The sequence below is a fragment of the Rhineura floridana genome, chromosome 1 (assembly GCF_030035675.1).
Source record: "Rhineura floridana isolate rRhiFlo1 chromosome 1, rRhiFlo1.hap2, whole genome shotgun sequence".
In the NCBI taxonomy this organism is placed as follows: Eukaryota; Metazoa; Chordata; class Lepidosauria; order Squamata; family Rhineuridae; genus Rhineura; species Rhineura floridana.
In genome coordinates, this window is record NC_084480.1 from 306,393,583 (window position 1) to 306,413,236 (window position 19,654).

The 19,654-nt window shown below is 44.2% G+C and overlaps 1 protein-coding gene across 3 annotated transcripts in view; it reads right to left on the reverse strand.

Annotated features, from left to right (window-relative positions):
* The window catches only part of CYRIB (CYFIP related Rac1 interactor B), a 96,969-nt gene that overhangs the window by 62,240 nt on the left and 15,075 nt on the right, over window positions 1–19,654 (reverse strand). For 2 of the 3 annotated variants that reach the window (XM_061606747.1, XM_061606772.1), the window contains exon 1: window positions 6,018–6,240. The exons of the other annotated variant lie outside the window; for it this stretch is intronic. The gene's annotated coding sequence lies outside the window, so the exon portion shown is untranslated. Of the gene's footprint in view, window positions 1–6,017; window positions 6,241–19,654 lie in introns of those variants that run through there. 3 annotated transcript variants of the gene reach the window in all.

Below are 19,654 nucleotides of genomic sequence, written 5' to 3' on the forward strand. Positions count from 1 at the left end.
AGATTTTCATAAAACATACAAGACGAAATCATAAAACATTCAAAGACAAAAAACAAAATCAAAAATAGTTAAACAAAAATAAAAAAAGAAAAAAAAATAAAAAATAAAGAGTAAAATATTGACTTCCCATTTGTCAAAGATCAAATCAGTTATAAGTCTATAATATATAACAATCCTGTCTCTTAAGTCATATTATAAAATCACTTTCCTCCAGTAGTTATCTTACTTAATCATCAAATCTCATAAACATTACTTTATTCTTTCCACAAAAAGTCAAAGAGAGGTTTCAATTCTTTAAGAAATATATCTATCAATTTTTTTTTTCCAGATAAGCATATCGATTAATCCATCTCATTACTAATTATGATAATCTTATTGTCATAACCATAGTCAAAATAAACATTTCAATTAATCCATCACATCAGAATCTGTTAGGTTCAGTAATTTCAGTAGCCATTGTTCTATTATCCCTATTAGTTCCATTTTCCATCTTCCATCTTCAGTAGTCTTGTTAAGTCCAGTAATTTCAGTATCCAATCTTCCATTATCAGTATTCCATAATAATCTTGCTGTCAAAGCCATAGTCATATAGTAAGAGTCTGATGGGAATTACCTCTATCCCAAATATTTTCTTGCCATCCATTCTGAATAGGTTGCTGAAATACTGCTGTAAAATCATATCTCTGTTCTTTTTTTCAAAATACACTGGGTCATCTCTTGAAAGTTTTTCCATTGTCACATGGCTGCAGTTAATTCCATAGATTTTCTCTATATTGGGCTCCATCACATCATTCCAGTCCAGAAGATTATCCATGCCATTGATAACTTTATCTCTAGAATCTTCATTAATTTCTTCAGAGATAACATTGAGTTCCAAACAATTGATTTTATTTCTAAAGTCCATAGACTCCAAATCTTGTTCCTGTTCCACGTTTGTTCCAATCTCCGGGATCTCCTCTCTCACAGGGACCCCTGTTCCAGTCTCCAGGGTCTCCTCTCTCACAGGGACCCCTGTTCCAGTCTCCAGGGTCTCCTCTCTCACAAGGACCCCTATGTCTTTAATCTCCTGTGTCTCCAAACAATAGATTTTGTTTCTAAAGTCCATAGACTCCAAATCTTTTTCCTGTTCCACGTTTGTTCCAATCTCCGGGGTCTCCTCTCTCACAGGGACCCCTTCCAGGGTCACCTCTCTCACAGGGACCCCTATATCTTTAATCTCCTGCTTCATTTTACTCAATTCAATTTTCAGCTCCTTACAACCCTGTCGCAGGTTTTGTTTCGTTATCTCAATCTCATCCATTATTTTCTGAAACATAGATATTTCCAGATTCTCAGCCACTTTCTTAATTGCCATTTTAAAAGAAAAATATAGGAAAACCACTTCTTATTTCAGCAACAATTGGGTTAATACTCCAAACTTGGTGACATCACAGTATAAACAGAGCAGACAGCCTTATCTCTCCATGCTTAAGTAAACAAAATGCAGTTCCCAGGATCGAAACAATTAATGGCGGTCGTCAGGAAACAGATTCGTCAAAATAAAATAGACCAAAAAGAGAGTAGTCTCAGACAATATAATATTCTTCAAAATAAAAATCTGGAATAGAAATCCCTCTTCTGTGTATATCTTTAGAATGCAAATCCAGGACAGCTTTTTGCAACAAAAACAGAGATAAGCTATTAATTAGTGAGTAGCAGAGAGAAGTTATGGCTCCCCAGTGAGATGTCAAAAACCGATCAATCTGGCAAATCTCTTTTAAACAGCAACAATTTAAGTCAAGTAAAAGAAAAATATAGAAAGAAGGGTGCTTGCCTGTTAGTGCGTTCTCTCTTAGAAGATAAGATGAACGTTCGCTTTATCAGATAGAGCTTGTTGTTGAAAATCCGTCCCACCTTCGTCGGCTGGACCTCGTCCCATAAATTAATGAGATCTGGTCGTCCCAACAAAAATAGGCTTTGAGGTTAATCTCTTCGTTTCTCCCTACCCGGGAGAAGTTTAATCAGTCAAAAAAAAAAAAATCTGACTGATATATCTGAATAAGCTTCTTTTGAGGCAGGAGCCCGTCTCAAAAGCAGGCACAGGCTAAGTCACCCTTCCCGGAAGTCCCGATAGAAGACTACTTCTGAAAAGCTCCTAGAGACTTAATTGGTATTAGACAGGGGTGGGGAACCTTTTTGGCTCCATGGGACAGATCAGAATCTGCCTCATGGGCCAAATCTGACAGTCAGTCACATGATCTCATTATGATATCACATGATTGACAGGTGGGTGGGCCAGCTCACCTTGTGTTTTGCTTTTAAGTATCTGAGATCACATACTTAAAGGGAAAGGGGGAGAAACTTGCAAAAGCCTCTTTGGAGTCAGAGACTTAAAAGGAAAGCATGGGGAGACTTGGAAAAGGCTTTAAGACAGCCCCCATAGTTCTATTTCAGCAAACAGGAGCACATGAGTTGTCATAAAGTCTTTGGGAAAGCCTCTTTGAAGTACCTCACACATGAGAGAGCTGCTTCAAAGGGCACTTTTGCACAGGCCTTTAATCTCGGCTCAGCTGATAAGCAGGAATTAAATATTATTAATCAATCAATCAATCAATCAAACTTCTATCTCCCCCTTCCTCCCAGAAGAAGCCCAGGGCAGCAAAGAAAGGACAAAACACTAAAAACATTTTACAACATCTCAAAAACAAAGAATTCTTAAAAACGTTTTAAAAAATAAAACACCTTAACAAGCAATTCTGACACAGACACAGACTGGGATAAGGTTTCTGCTTAAAAGGATTGTTGAAAGAGGAAGGTCTTCAGTAGGCACCAAAAAGATAACAGAGATGGTTCCTGTCTAATATTTAAGGGGATGGAATTCGAAAGGGACTTGTTACCTTGGCTAGATGATCTTGTCTCCTGCTGGAAACAGGTTCACACTCCAAATTCAGGATTAAATTCTGTTCTCCTGCCCATCAGCTGATGGGCATGCTTTGGAGAAAATGGCCTCAGGAACCAAATAGGACCCCCTGAAGAGCCATGATCGGCCCAGAGGCCAGAGGAATAATACCAATCCAAGTTATTATTATTTATTAAATTTATTAGTCACCCATCTGGCTGGTTTACCAGCCACTCTGGGCGACATACAACATAAAAACATATAATTCACATTAAAACCTTAAAATCCCAACAATAACACTAAAACCTAACCCGCCCCAAAAGCCTGCCTGAAGAGCCAGATTTTCAAGGTCCGGCGGAAGCTCATCATGGAGGGGGCATGGCGGATGTCATTTGGGAGGGAGTTCCACAGAGTGGGTGCCACGATTGAAAAAGCCCTTTCCCTAGTTCTCACCAGTCTAGCTGTTTTAACTGGTGGGACGGAGAGAAGGTCTTTTGAGGCTGATCTTGCTGGGCGGCTAGCTCCAATATGGCTGCAATCTCCTGGTCAGTGAGCCCCATAAATAGATGCCATAATATAAATGAACAGTTTGTGGCTTAGTAGTTGCCAACATTCACAATGCCACCACATCTCACAAAATTCTGTTAGTGTAAAATTCTTCACAATTTTTGCCCCTCTCCAAACATGTCTCTATTTCAGCAATGGGTGAAAATGAGGGTAGGATTGAGTCATTTCTGGGCATATCAATTCTGAGTTCATGACCTTGCAGAGATCTGCTCCGAGGTCTCACAAGCACAAGCCCACCATTCAAAAAACAAAACACCCAGAAGATAAAATATATTATAATGTACTAATATTTTCTTGTGGCAGTCATGATGATGAAGCCTATGGGGATTTATTAGCAGCGCTTGGGCAGTCAGAAGAGCTTCTGGGTTGCCGTTGGATCAGCTCCCACTGGCTTAGCTCAGATAATAACGCTTAGCAATACGGGCAAGTCAGGACACAACAACGACAAACTAAGCCTAGAAAGGAATAGCTAGGAGGCTAAGAAAATATAGACTATAAGGAGGCAGAAGAGAACAAGGCCAGAGGCAGAACAGTACAGGCAGAGCGGAGAGCTGTATGGCACCAAAAGTTTACATACAGATTTGAAATAACTAGCCAGGTGTTCAGCTCCTGATTCCAGAAACCCCTTACTAAAATATATTAGAAGACGACAGCTCAGAGGTTTTGTGCCTTAAAACACAGCCTGTAGAACAGACTTGTAAATAACCACTCGAGATTCATACAGAAGGCTGCAAGAGATGGACGCTAGGTTGAGCTTTCTCCATGGGAAACAAGTGAACCTATCGATGCAAACTGAAACACAGGGGAGTACATTTTAGCTAGACACTCTAGCAGAGGATCCCTCCTTTAATACCCATGCTGACTCTCCACAGGTTTCCTTATAAAACTTCAAGCTCTTGAGCCTAGCCTTTCCCAACCTTTGGGTCCCCAGATGTTGTTGGATACCAGTTCCCATCAGCCCCAGCCAGCATAGCCAATTGACAGGAATGATGGGAATTTGGATCCCCAGATGTTGCTGGACTACAATTCCCATCACTCCTGACCACTGGCCATGCTGGGAGTTAGAATCCAACATCTGGGGACCCAAAGGTTGGGAGAGGCTGTCCTAGACCTCCAAATCTTCACCTCTGCCTACTTATTTTACCTCTGCATTTTCTCAGCCTTGCAAACCAATTAGCCCCACATCTGTGTTCCATCCGCCCTCATCTGCCTTTGTGCTCTCACCATGCTATGCTCTCCTTCTGTGTCTGGCGACACACTGATTTTTCCACCTTCAAATAACTAACTATTCATGCTATGACTGCAAAATCTTCCCCTCCTACCAATTAACTATAGCTTACCTCTCTCTACCCTCCCCTGCTCTCTGGACAGATATCAGATATAGAACACAAAGGTAACACTGCCTCTCCTATGAAAATTTACTGCTACCAGGTTGTGCCTTTGAGCTAATAGCCACATTTTTATAGCATTTGTATTTTCTATATAATAGGAAAGGTACTGAAAATAAAACTGCCTATATCATAATGTCATGGTATAAATCTGTGGCATGAGAGATACGGCTGTCAAAACTTAGGAAATGGAAAGGAAGGCATCAGGTTTATGTGCATTTGGAGAAAACAAGCACATCAGAAATAAATCCACATTCAGGTGTAGCAGGAAGCAAATAAGGTTTATACGGAAGGAAAAAGTCAAGCAGAAACGGTCCAATCCATGCGGAATTTAGTGGGGAAGGATGCATGTGGAGTAGACATGAGAAGTGCCATACCTACTTAGGCAAATCAGGAGCAGCCCAGCTTGCAGGATAAGAAACATCACCAGCCAAAGAGGGTCCCAGGGTTCATTAAACAAAACATGGAGTTGGAAAGGTGAGGGAGCTTAACAGGATTAACAAGAACGTAAGAGGAGGATCAAGAAGGGCTAGAATTCTGCATTAGTTGAGTGGGAAGAGTCCAAGATGAAGAAATTCCGAAGAGCTCAAGAAAGGGGGCCTTATCAAGAGTGGTCAGAAGCACGGGGGGGGGGGGGGCAAGAGGAACAGGCCTCCTTGGAAACGAAGAAAATTGGGGTAAAACTTGTCAAGATCCAAGAAGCACAAAATGAAGCCACTGGGCGAAGAGTAGAAGACAAGTGTGCATAAGAGAGAAAGCGTTGCTGCAATGATGAGGAGGAGGAAGATGATGATGATGCAACACTGCGTCGGGGAAAAGCCTGGGGGTGGAGGAGAAGAACGGAAAGGAAAAGCAGCAGCGAGCGGCAGAGAGCCACGAGACGAAGAAAAACCGAAACAGCCCCACGTGGAAGGGAAGGGCGGAGAAGACGGACAAGGAGCGGTTTCCATGGAGACGGTGGAAGAGGCGCATGTGTCGGAGGGAGGGGGTTCCAGGGAGAGGCGAAGTGGGCGGGGCCAGTCCATGTGCCGAGAAGGCGGGGCGAAGCGCTTCCACAGAAAGAGCCAATGAGGAGAGAGCGCGGAGGGGGGAAACTGAGGCGAGTTTTTGGGGAGGGGGGTCTTTCTTTTATTTCTCTCTCTCTTCCTCCCCACCCACCCCCATTTTTCCTGGATTACACTCACCGCGCTGCCCCCTCCCCCGAAGGTGAGGGGAGGGACCGACGTGGGCAGCGGTGGCGGCAAGAAGCAGCGCCCGCAGGGACCAGGCTGTAGCGGAGAAGACAACGACAACCGCCGCCGGGCGTGCGTCACGCGCGTGCGTGCCAGTGACCCGGATGTACCGGGAGGCTCAGCCCTTGCTGCCAGTTTGGGGCTTGGCGGTTGCTGTGGCGGCGGCCGTCAAGGTACTGCGCATGCTCCTTCAGCGCACCAACCCAAAAAATAAAGCTCGCCACGCGGTTTTCTGTTTCTCAGTGGCTCGTCTGAAGAAAATGAAGTGGGCGTGCGAAAGAGAGAGAAAGTGTACTGAAAGCGGTAAAACGGGGGAGGAGAAGGAATTCGTGTTGCGCTTCTGACACCGAAACAGACGCAGTGAACCCCTGCAGATAAACACTGGCCAGGAATCAAGACTTCTAAGAAGAAATCGCAGGGTCGATTGGGGGAGGGGATAAATCAGGAGGTTCGTTAAAACAGCGAGGATTTGAATTAAGGGTTTTTTTTAAAAAAAAGCTGTGCGTGTGTGTTTTTGGACGAGCCACGCCATAAAAATCAAGCATCCCTTAGGAAAGATGCTCAGACTGCCATCCCCAGAATGAGCCCCAAAGGCCACATCCCCGAGCATGCTAGGAGCAAAAAGACTCCGAAGCGGGTTGTAAAATGTACAGCATAAAATGTTGCATATTGGGGAATATACATTTTTTGCTATAACCTTCCCATTTAACAAGCATGCAGCTGCTACCTCTTTCAGATGCTGGAGAACATGTGGGTTGGATTCAGTTATGGCCTAGTGAGGGTAGACCCATTGGAATGAATGAGCCAAAGTTAGTCATGTCTATTAACTTCAGTGGGTCTAGTCTGAGTAGGACTAGCAGTGAATACCACCCTGTGTGTTTTCTGGGGGCTTGTGCAGAGAGATCATTGCCAAAGCTAGCAGAATCTCCTAGTACAAACATCTCACAGCATCAGGCTGTCTTTTTGCATATTCAAGGAGAAAAAACTAGTGAGATTTGATTCATTTTAATAGTAAACCTAGCTCTCATCCCCACATTTAGCTTGAAAGGAACATAAATGCAGCATAAAAATCCTTCCTCTTAGGATATTAGCATGCAACCTGATCTTTGTTCCCTAGCTAGGCCCTCCTCTTCTCCTTCTGGCCACCACCCATCTACCTGAACAAATACTGCCTTTTGCCACCTAGGAGAGACTAATAGCAAGCCACAGTTTGAGCCAAACTTTGTACATGGCCAGGGGTCTAGTCCTCATTGAGGTGGGAAACCTGTGTCTGGGTTGTTTGATCCAAACTTCATACACGGATAGGGGTCTGATCCTCACAGACATGGGAAACCTGTGACTGGGCTATGCCACTTCAGACTGCAGCATTGACTGAATGCTTTATTGAGATACATATCCCTTTATGTAGAAGGCTAACACATCAGGGAAAATAGGCTAAGCTGGATCCCTTTTCCAGGGCCAGCTCCAAGTTAGAGGAGACTCTTGGGAAAGGGCCCAGGTGGTGGCTCCCTACAGAGGCAATGCCCCACCCACCCACTTGGCTTATCTGGTGGCAGCACTTGTGTCTTGAGAACCTGCCTGCCATTTTAAATTTTCTGACTATTTATTTAATTATTTATTATTTGATTTGTATCCCGCCCTTCCTCCCAGCAGGAGCCCAGGGCGGCAAACAGAAGCGCTAAAAACACATAAAAACATAAAACAGACCCTAAAATACACCAAAACAAAACAACTTTAAAAACATTTTTTTAAAAAAGCTTTTAAAACATCTTTTTAAAAGGGTTAAAAAACATATTAAATTCTCCAATTCTCCAGCTCAGGGCTACATCAGGTGCTGCAAAATACTCTGGGAAAGTCAAAATGCCAGGCTGCTTCCCTGCCATTGCTGCCATAAGTCCAGACACAAGGGACAGCAACAGTGGGCGCTGCCAGGACACTTAGACCCTGGCAGCTGCTCTCCCTGCCTAAGGATACTGGGTTCTTCCACCGGCCCGGCCCTTCTCCCTGACACGCTACTTTTGATATCTGCAGGGAATTGTTTAGCACAGGGACAGAGAGCCTTTCCCAGCCCAAGGGCCACATTCCCTTCTGAGCAACATGCCAGGATTGGCCAGGGCCGGAGGCAAAAAGAGGGTGACACACTGGATGTGATTACATCTTTTTACAGTAGATATAGGATGGGGACACACTGCAGGCTTAAAATGCAGCAAGGCTGTTTGGGTTTTTTTAACCCTTGCTGCATTTTAATTCGATTTTGCAGCTACCCACTGTCTGCACACGGTTTCCCCACTCCTCTGGCCACCCAAACTCCTATTGGTGGAGCTTTCATCCCTGCAACTCCCTCACCCCGAAACTTTAAAGTGAGTGAGATGAGACAGACCCCTCCCCTTCTTTTTTGCAGAGACTGATGGGCAGAGATGAGCATGGATCTGTCCCCTCTCCCCTCCACCCCTTGTTTTACAATGAACGAGATTTGCAATCCTATCCCGTTTAGCAGAGAGTAAGCCCCACTGCATTCAGCTTACTGCCAAGTAGATAGGGTTGCCAGGTTCCTGGCCTGAGACTGATCCTGTATCTTTAGGAGAAGAGAAAGTCAGCCAAGTGCAGGTGTTCTGACAACACTGTAATGGGAAAAACCACAAGGTGGAATTCTTCCTTCCCCCTGCACAACTTTTAAAGATACAAAAGACCTCTTGGTTGCCAGGCCCAGCCTCTCAGTGGTCTTCTGTATCTTTAAAAGTTGTGCAGAGGGAAGGGAGAATTCCACGTTGTGTTTTTTCCCATTACAGTGTTGCAAGAACACCTGCACTTGGCTGACTTTCTCGTCTCCTAAAGATACAGGATCAGTCTCAGGGATTGAACCTGGCAACCCTGAGTAGACATGCGTGGGATTGCAGAAGCAGGCAGTGGGTGGGAAATGGGATGCTCCTCAGAGATACACATGCACACCACACTGACATTAGGCATGTAGGACCATGCCCAGAGACCTTTCCGCTGTACACACCTTGGGATTCGCCACTCAAACAGTTTTAATGTCAGAGTGAAGGTGGTATTGTTTATACCACATCAAAACATCGTATTTCCGAAGAAACCAGTGGATGGTAGGTGATCAGAAGTAACGTCGTGTGTCCCCGGATTCAAAGAACGGGTGACTGTATTTTAAGCCAGTAATGTGTCCCTACCTTAAATTCCAGCCGTGCATACAGTACATACACAAACATATGTCTCTGTTTCGGTGAGCAAAAGGCAATAGCACCATTCAAGAACACATTCCAGGTAAGCAAAAGCACTCGAAGAGGCCAGAGAACAAGGTCAGTGGGAGGTTTGTGCCCTTGGAAGAGTCCTAAGGGCCAGGTGGAGAGGCCTAGAGGTCCACCTTCAGCCCTCAGCTTCCTCCCTCCTGGTTTATATGAAGAACCATTCACCGGCACACTCTGCTGATAAAACCCAGCCACAGCTTTCCCCCAATGGTAGATTTGGAGCTAATAAAAACCTTGCCCACCTACCTATGCCTTTGTGTCAGGAATTCTAACCCTCAAGAGAGAAAGAGGAACACAGTTGTAGTTGATTATTGCAGCAGGGAAGGAAATAGCCAAGTAGAAACATTTCACAAGTGTTCCTCACCGGGCATTGTGGTAGAGGCCCTTTTCACAGGGCACCTTCGGCAGCCAACAGGCCTTTCATTGTCTGAATCCTGGCACAATCAGTTGCTCAGAGCAACTGAAGAGCTACCTTTTCATACCAGCAGCCTCAAATCTGCCCAGTTGGCAGAACTACATATGGTAAGGAAAAAGCATTTCTCAACCCTGTCTTTTCCTTGGAAGGCAAACGAGGCAGTAGGGGGTCACTGGGTGGGTGGGGCAGGTGTGCATGCTTAACCCACTCTCTATTTACACATGCTGTTCTCCCCAGGGCAATGTCGACCCTTTTGCCACCAACCATTTCCCCATTCCAAATTGCATCCAGGAGTTGCTGCTCTCCCTTTGTCCACTCCCACACAATCGTTCTAACCGCCCTTGCAAGAAGAAAAATCACTGGGGGCGAGCTAGAGGGGTGGAGTGGAAAACAGCAGGTAGGAAAAGAAGAGAGCACCTCCTCCCTCCCCTTCGGCTTCTCTCCTCTTAAAACAGCACCCCTCCAAAACAGCTTTTCATTTAATAAAATGGCATCAAGGCTCAATTACACACATCTCAATTACACATCAGGAAGCCATTGGCTCTCGGCCAGAGACAGGCAACCAGTGGCCTTCCAGATGTTGCTGGACTACATCTCCCATCTTCCCTAACTATTGGCCATGTTGGTTAAGGCTATTTTCACACTGCACCTTTTTCTGTTATTCTGACGATTTCTTACCTTTGCACATTTTATTTGATCATTCACACAACGTAAAAGCTAGTTCCAGAAATTTAGTGGAATTGCATGGAAGTTTCGTGCTCGTTTCTGTGATAAATGATTCCAGAAATAATCCGTGTGCAAGCTTGGGAATCTGGAAAATCGTGGGAGTTTGGGAATAGCTGCAGCTGCTCACATGACAGGCATTGGGCATGCAATACATTCCTGCTCTTTAGGCGTGCACCCATTTTTTTTTGCCTGACAAAAAGTGTACCATTGTTCTGGCATAGGCGCGGGTAGCAGCTTCCCCTTTCTCCGTTACCCACACACCCCCTTGCGTCCAGACACAAATTCAAGCAGTGAATTATGGGGGAACTATAGTGTGCATATGTATAATAGGCAAGGAACGAAAACAAGACATCGTTCATTGCAGCAGTGTGAAAGACATTTGCATGAAATGCTGGCATATCAGCTGAAAAAGCAACAGTTCCTTAATGCAACAGGTAGTGCAGTGTGAAAGGAATTTTAGAAATCGGGATAAAAGCGCTACCATTTTAATCTGCAAAACTGATGCAATAAGTCCCATGTGTGAAGACAGCCTAAGACTGATGGGAGTCTGATCCAACAACATCTGGAAGGTCACAAGTTCTCCATTCTGTTATAAAACCACCACATGGTAGGAGGGCTCTAATAGTACTTATTGTTAAGTCCCTATGCTGCAAGATCTGTGAACACCTTAATTGGGGCCATTTCCATCTTATGCACCATAATTATTTGCTGCTTTTATTATGTTTCATTGTGGTTTAATTGTGGCATTATTTATATTTTTAAACTATGTAGCCTGTCCTTAGACTTTTGGGCGAAGGGGGGAATAACAAATCTCAATAATATATAATATATCTGGACCTTATTGGCTGGTTGAGGTTGGCCACTTTTGCCCGCTTCTTTAACAGAAGAGTTCAGACAGAAAATCAAACAGGTGAAGTCTCTCCCCCTCCAACCTGATATGCAGCAATGGACATTGCTGCACCCAGTTAATTTCTACCTGTTATGCCATTCCTAAAGACACAGGAGCTCTGGCGTGGAGGGCAGAACAGTGGCAACGTGCAATTGGCATCTCAAGTGGCTGCAGTTAAGAACTTGCAGCTATTAAAGATAAGACTTGCTGGTTCAGTGTTACACAAAGTGGCAGACGATAATGGTTTCACTGACCTAACACAACCACATTATCTTCAGACAAAGAGATTTCTCTGAGAGCAGCACCAAGAGAGTTTAACATACGGTGCAGTTCTTATATTTTCAATCAGAAAAAATTCCCCCAGCTCAAACTGCATATTTGAGATTTTGATCTGTTTTCACCAACAGTACTTTGGTCTCTTGTACTTGGGGGAGGGCAGGGAGGCCCAGACACCAATTGCAATAATTCACTATATTTTTTTCATCTGAATGGCAGTTTAAAGTGCAGGCAGGGACTCTTTGCCCTCCTCCCCAGATGTTAGCTTCCAGTTCCCATCAGCCCTAGCCAGCAGGGCCAATGGCCAGGCAGGATGGGTGCTGTAGTCTAACAACACCTGGAGGGCCACAAAGTCCCCACCTCTGGCTTTAAGGAATATCAACCAGAAACAATGGGAGGGCAATTAAAATGCCAGAAGGATGCATTGTCTGTGCACATGGGGGAGGTGGTCTATAATCTACAGAGTGATTACAAATTTGGCCTAGTATTATGTCTGGACAATGGTGCTGCTAAACAGGACCCTTTCACTGTCCTCATTTCATAAGCAAAAGCCAACAGAGGAAACTTTTGCCCTGGATCCATTATTAGCCATTATAAGAGGAGGACAGAGCAAGAGAAAACTTGGTTTTGTGATGCAAGATCTTAAAAGTGAGGCACGGCAACTGCTCTAGGGGGAAAAAAAACTTGTGCTATGCAGAGGCTCAACATTTTTTTAAATATCTCTAAGGCTTGATTAGTCAGTCTCTTTGATCTCTGTAAGCTCATTCTCATCTCTGAAATATATAGCCTTAGGAAAGTAGTCCCACTAGGGCCCGTGCTGCCTTTTGGAGCTTTACTGCCCTTAATGAGAGCTGGTGTAGCAGAGATGCTCACTGCACTAGCTTTGAACCTCCCCCTTCCTGTGTTCAGTGTTCACCCCAGTCATGAACTTGCAAGGTATCCTTAAGGCCAGCCACTACCTTCTCAGCCCTGACTCTCCAACGGCAACCATACTGGCCTTAATGTCCGCTTACGGAATCTACAGCTGGTGCACAATGATGCAACTCATCCCCCAAAAGGCATCTGGAAATGAGATTAGGTATCTTACCAATGGCATGGCACCATATGAGGTGCTGATCTTGACTTTTTAGACCAGGTTTGGGGAACCTGTGGTCCTCCAGATGTTATTGAACTCCAACTCTGATGGGTCCCAGCCAGCATGCCCAATGGCCAGGGATGATGAGAGTTGTTGTAGCATCTCTCAAAGTGGGCAACCAAAATGTTCAAGGGCTAGAGCAACTCCCCTAAGAGGAAATGTTACGCAATTGGGCCTTTTAGTTTACGGGAATAGAAGGCGAGCAAGGGGAACATGATAGTGGTATATGAAAATTATTAAAGTAGATAAGAGACAGTCCTTGAAGCAGGGATCATCCGATGACGCCACATGATGGGAGTTTCAAGGCAGATAAAAGGAAGCACTTCCAAACAAAACTATTGAATTCACTCCTACGTGATGTAGTGACAACCACCAACTTGGATGGCCTTAAAAGGGGTTTAGATGGATTCATGGAGGGTAAGACTATCAGTGGCTATAAGCCAGCCACTGGAAGCACATGTGGAAAAAGCACTGTTGCACTCCGGTCTCACTTGCAAGGTCCCCATAGGCATCTCATGCTGGCCTCTGTAAGAGCAGAATGCTGGACTAGATGGGCCTTTGGCCTGATCCAGCAGGGCTCTTTTAGGTCCTTAACGTGTGCCTGTCCCAACTGCCTTACTCAGTTAATCAGGAAAGGACCTGCTCCATAACCATCTGTTTCTCCCGTAGCTCAGTGGCAGAGCTCACACTTTTCATGCAAAAGGTCCAAGGTGCAGTCCCTGAAATTTGAAGCAGCTGGTGATGGGAAAGGCCCATCTTACCCTACTAGACTTGCTGTTTAGTAGACAACATGGGGCTAGATGGACAAATAGTCAGGCCTTCTATGAGGCAGCTTCCTGTGTTCCTAAGAAGCATGAGCAGAGCTGAATTTGTGCCAGGCTAAATTCAAGGCCGAGAGCCAGTGTGGTGTAGTAGTTGAGGTGTTGGACTATGACCTGGGAGACCAGGGTTTGAATCCCTTGGGTTGCCATAAGTTGGAATTTACTTGAAGGCAGTACATTTGCATTTTTAAATTCAAGGCCAGGGCCTATACCTGAAACGAGCGCTGTGCCAAAACGTGCCCTCCAATTTCTCACTGGTTTTCTGCCCCCGTGAGAGTATTTCATTTTTCTGTATCTTTCACAGAGCATTTTAGAATTTCTTTATCATTTTGGCGGATGCAGGGTTGAGCCATTCTTGTTTTGAGATGCCCAAGGTTGGTGTGCAAGTCTTTTTTCCCTTTCCATTTAAGATTTCTCCAGCATTCTGCAGCCTCCCTGGCTGCCTGCATATTCTAATCTCAAAAAGGCCCATGGAAGAAGGTGCCTCCTGATGTTTTCCCCTGAGCTTTAATTGAGGCATGGGAAGTCAGGCCTGCTGGCTACTGAGCCCCTGAGGTTTGTTTTTAAGGGAAGTCCTAAATTCACACATTTCTTTAAAGTAAAAAAAATGACGATTTCACTTTAAAAAGCAGCTGTCAGCTGCACAGCGGGGAGAAAAGCCCAGCTGATGGCGTCATATAGGGTTGTCAGAAAATGCAGGCATCCAGGAAGGTTGCAGAGTCAGACCACTGGAGAGATGATTCATAGAAAGAAAGAAAGGACACTCCCAAAACATACCTTGGCCACCTTGAAAGTAAGGTAAGCATAACAAAAATCTTGGTACCCTACCCATCACAATTTAACAGAAATTTTCCCTATTTATAATTTTCAGATGCAATTTTTTATCATCAATTGATTGAGAATGGTAAAAAAAAAGATGTTTTGGGCACTATCTGCATCATATTGAGTCAAAAAGAGATGAAACTGCAACTGATGCATTTTTTTTCTCATCACTTAGTAACGGGACTCAAACGATGGTGAGTCCATCAGTCCAAGGTGGTACATTCAAGCAGATCTGAGTTAAGACTATTGATAAGAAGAAGAAGAAGAAGAAGAAGAAGCCTTAAACAAGGCACAGAAAGCTGATCTGTTCTGGCTTCGGACACAGGTAGCAGAAGAGGAGAAGACCTGAAGTTTTTCAGTTGTGGCCCCCACCCTGCGGAACTCCCTCCCAAATGATCTCCACCATGCCCCTTCCATGATGAGTTTCTGCCGGGAAGACTTGGCTCTTCAGACAGGCTTTTGGGGTGGGCTAGATTTTATCTTCATTGCTTTTAGATTTTTAATGCCTAGGTATTGTATGCCTATTTTGTACGTCGCCCAGAGTGGCTGGACAGCCAGCCAGATGGGCGACTAATAAATTCAATAAATAAATAAATAAGTTATGTTTGTACTTATGACATGGCAGAGCGAGGCCTGTACATACCAGGGAGGCGAGACTCGCTTCTAAGAAAGCCTACATAGGATTAATTTAAGAGTTAAGATTTCCTTAACTTGACCACGCAGGCATATACAAAGAAATGGTCATGATGTTGTAAAGATTATAGGTGGTATTCAGCTAAATAATTGTGCTAGCGCAAGGATTAGCACTAGAAAAAAGACCCCTGTTCCCCTCACAGAGGTACAATTCCCAGCATTCCCTAGGAAGAGGACTTGATCATTAAACCATTCTGTGAATCCTAACTCCTCTCAGCACCAGTAACAAAACACAGCTCCCATGATTCTTTGGGGAAGCCATGACAGTTTAAAGTGGTATGATAAATGTATGGTGTAGATGGGTCCAAAAAAAGCAACCCTAATTTAAGGAAAAGTTCTAAAGGACACCTAGTACTAAATCCTGCTTCACCACTGGACTTCATTATCATTGTCAGTTATCAGTTGTTTGGTACTATGCTATCAGGAAAACCTTAGAGCTATCCTGCTGGATGCAAGAGCATTTGACCTTGGCAAGAGTTGTTTTGTCTGCACTATCACTTTCCAAGTATCATTTCCTTCTACTTAGGTGTAAGTCGTTGTGCTACTTGGAAGCGTCACCGCCCAGTAGCAGAGTACATGCTGTGCATGCTAAAGGTCCCAGTTGCCTCCACACAGGGCTGGGAGAGACCCTTATCTGAAATCCTGGAGAGTAGCTGCCAGTCATTGTCGACAATATTGAGCTAGATAGGCCAACGATCTGACTTGGCACATGGCAACTTTTTACACGTTCCTGAAAAAAAGGATCTTACCTTTTTTTAAAAAGGTAAAAAGAAAAGGCATGTTTGTAGAACTAATCACCTGTATCCCATCTTTCCTTCATGAAGCTCAGGATGCTATACGTGCCCCTCCATTTATCCTCACTACAACCCTGTGAGGATGATTAGGGGAAGAGATATTGACCCAGGGTCACCGAGTGGGATTCATGGCTCAGCAGCGCTTAATTCAAATGCAGCCCTGTCCCATGTCCAACAAGCTGGGTGCGTATACTATTACACTGGCTCCCACGGTAATATAATATAGTACATTACAAAGCAATTTTTACATATATAGGGTGGTATTAAATCTTAGTCCCTACTCAGAGTAGACCCATTTAGGTTAATAGACATGACAAGTTAGGGTCATTAATTTCACTGGGTCTACTCTGAGTAAGATTTAGTTCAATACAACCCAAATGCCCTGATATTTATTTTATTTATAGGCTCATTATCCAGTTAAGGAAATGTTACCTTAGTAAATGCAAGAGAAGACATTCAGTCTTCCTGATTAATTGTTTAGTGTAGGGAAGGGATGACAAGGCTCATGGGGGGGGGGCTTGCCCACAGCCCGCCCTTTACCTCCCACACAAAGCAAGTGTAGATGCTAATGTATTGCTGCTCTGTGATTTAATATCTGCACAATTCACACTCTTTTGGCTTCACTTGGCTCAAGAACAATATACTGATCCACTCCCATGACAGAAAAAAGCAAAATGGTTTACTATCTCTGATACGTTAATTGAATGAACCCTGAATACCTCCAGGACACCACATTCCTGTGAGGTTCAGCCCTTAAAAGAATGAGATGTCCACTAAAACCCCAGGGCTGGTAACATTTTTGACCCTTGCAGTTCCTGCCACTTCCTCTCCTTTTAGCCAAAGCAGTGTTGTTATTCATGCAATTACTAAGTGCATTATTTCTTTCAGTAAATAGCAGAGACAACACACACACACACACGACATCCAGACAAGAATTGTGACATGATGGGGGAGAAGCTTTAACGCTTTACCGCTGCTGCAGTCCTGGTGTCAGGACTAGACACCCACCCTCCCATCCATTCTGAACAGAGGAGAGGTGCAAAGAGCTTCTCTTTGTAAGCAAGTGCGGCTGAGGTAGATGCCTTTTCCATTGATGGCATGGCTCATTGGGTGAGGAGCAGAGTGGGATGCCCACGCCACTTTATGGTCCTGTCTCTTTTTCCACTCTTTTAGATAGGGCAGCCATTTTGTGTTATACCATATATATACCCCAGCGGGCATCTTATGACTGGTGCCCGCGGCATTTTCTCAACATTCCAAACGTGCTTATTGGTCCAAAAAGGTTGGTGACCCCTGCTTTAGCCACAGCATGGCTAGCAGAAGTGTAGCTCCTTTAGCAGTAGTGAACCTGGCAAGAAATGAAACTTCTCCTGGAATGGAAACAAACTGAGAGAGAAAACTTCACCTGTTGCATTTGCATGTCAAGGTACTGTTAAGGACCAGGAGTAAAGAAACTGGCACTCTGAATGCACTCTAAGCAAAGCAAGGAGAGAGATAGACAGGAAGGTCAAGGCATCTGGTAAGTGGATGTTCCTGGTGTTGGTTAAGTACCTAGGTACGCTGATCCATTTTCTACTGTGTGCTGGATGAAGGGCTTTCAAGAGTGGGTCACGGTAATGCCACATTTCCAAGTTCGTTTACACTGTAACAGGCCAAGAGTTTGTCCTTTGAAAAGTTCCAAGGGCCAATTTCAACATAGCATTTTATATATGAAAAGGTGAAGCTGTCTTACTCTGAGTGAGACCACTGGGTCCACCAAGGCCAGCAGGGTCTACCCAGGTTGGTATGGGCTCTTCAAGGCCTTTCCCACACCTCCTAGCAAAGATCCTTTGAGTATAAGAGCTTGAAATTACAACCCCCTGCATGAGACCAGGGGTGACTCCAGGAAAACTATTTTGGAGGAGCAAAGGGGGTGGGGTAAAGACCTTAATTAGTAAGGTTCCCAGAGCTTGGAAGTAACTAGTTACAAGTAACAAATTACTTGTAATTTATTACTTTTTTGAGTAACGAGTGGGTAACTTCATTACATTTTGCTGGTAATAGAACGAGTAGTAACTTCATTACTTTTGAGGAGTAATGCTAATGTTTCCAGCATTAGTTTTGCGCATTACTTGGGGGGGAGCAAGGGAAGTCTTCAGCTCCACTGATTTGTGAATAAAAATCATGTGCTTCAAATTGGGTTTCTGTGCAGCGTTGTTCTTCCTTCATGATCTATGGGTGCTTAGGAGGCGACAAAGGAGGTGGTGGAGAGCAAGATGGCGTGGAGAAAACAATTGTTTAAAAATTTACAGGAGTGGAAGGAGAAAAGAGCTGGAGGCAATATAAATATACAAAAATATGTGTGTTGGGGTATCATTGCTGGGGGTGGGGTGAGAGGATGTGAGATTCTGTTATGCCATTCTGTTAATCTTATGGATAAAAATATATATACTACTACCCTCTGTGTGTGTGTGCTTATTTTTAACGTCGTTTAGGCTACTTGGATGTGCAGCAGCCAAGGCCAGCACCTTGTAGGCAATTTTATTTTAAAAAGTAACTAAAATGTAATTGTAGCAATTACTTTTGACTTCAGGTTCAAGAGGGCCCTTAGCACCCACTGTAAGGGCCTTTTCTTACATCAGTGAGCAATGTGAGAAATTATAAACTGGTGGCTCATAGACTTGATTGCCTAATATGAGGGACCCGGGTAGACATCAATGCCAGTGGGCCCTGCTGGGACAATGGCAACTGCCTAAGGGTGTCCGATATTAACACTGGGCCTGTAACTACAATACAGGAACCAGCTTTCAGATGCTCTGAAGCCAAAGTCTGTGCCTTCTTGCAATGCAGACCAGCCTGATCCAAGTTTAACAGAAAACCTAGTCTTTGAGATGTTTCACCCCACAACAGATGTAGAATTTGGATATGCAACCAGGCGAAACAGGAAAGGCTTGGACCCAGCATCTGCTCTGACATAAGGGGATAATCTACTTTTCTTCAAATGAAACCTAACAAGCTCAGCCTACGATAAGTAGCTTAGCATGTGGTGGATGCTAACACTTGGATAATTACAACCAGCTTCCAAGGAACACATGAAAAAAAGAGATAAATATTTGGGCTGCAACCTTTCGCCACTGCAAAGTAACTATGCATAGCTAAATGCAGTTTAGTAATTGATATAACCTAGGATTGTGTGTAAGATAAAGTGTCAGTGAGGCAAACCCCTTCCCCTGGAATTAATATGATAGACCTGAACAATGGGAATAACTTTAACTACTGCTCTTGGAACTCTCTCCCTCTTGATCTCCGTCATGCTCCCTCCTTGTCAAGCTTTCGCCGAGCCTTGAAGACCTGGCTATTCAGGCAGGCATACAAGATTGGGATAGATTAATTCTACGCTATATGAATTGAAGGATGGTTTTTAGCTTAATTTGATTGTTGTTGATATATATATGCACTGTTTTATTTTGTTGTATGTCGCCTAGAGCGTCCCTAACCTGGACAGATAGGCGACTGAAAAATAAAATTTATTATTATTATTATTTATTTAGAATCATAGAATAGTAGAGTTGGAAGGGGCCTATAAGGCCATTGAGTCCAACCCCCTGCTCAATGCAGGAATCCAGATCAAAGCATTCCTGACAGATGGCTGCCCAGCTGCCTCTTGAATGCCTCCGGTGTCGGAGAGCCCACCACCTCTCTAGGTAATTGGTTGCATTGTTGTATGGCTCTAACAGTTAGGAAGTTTTTCCTGATGTTCACTTGAAATCTGGCTTCCT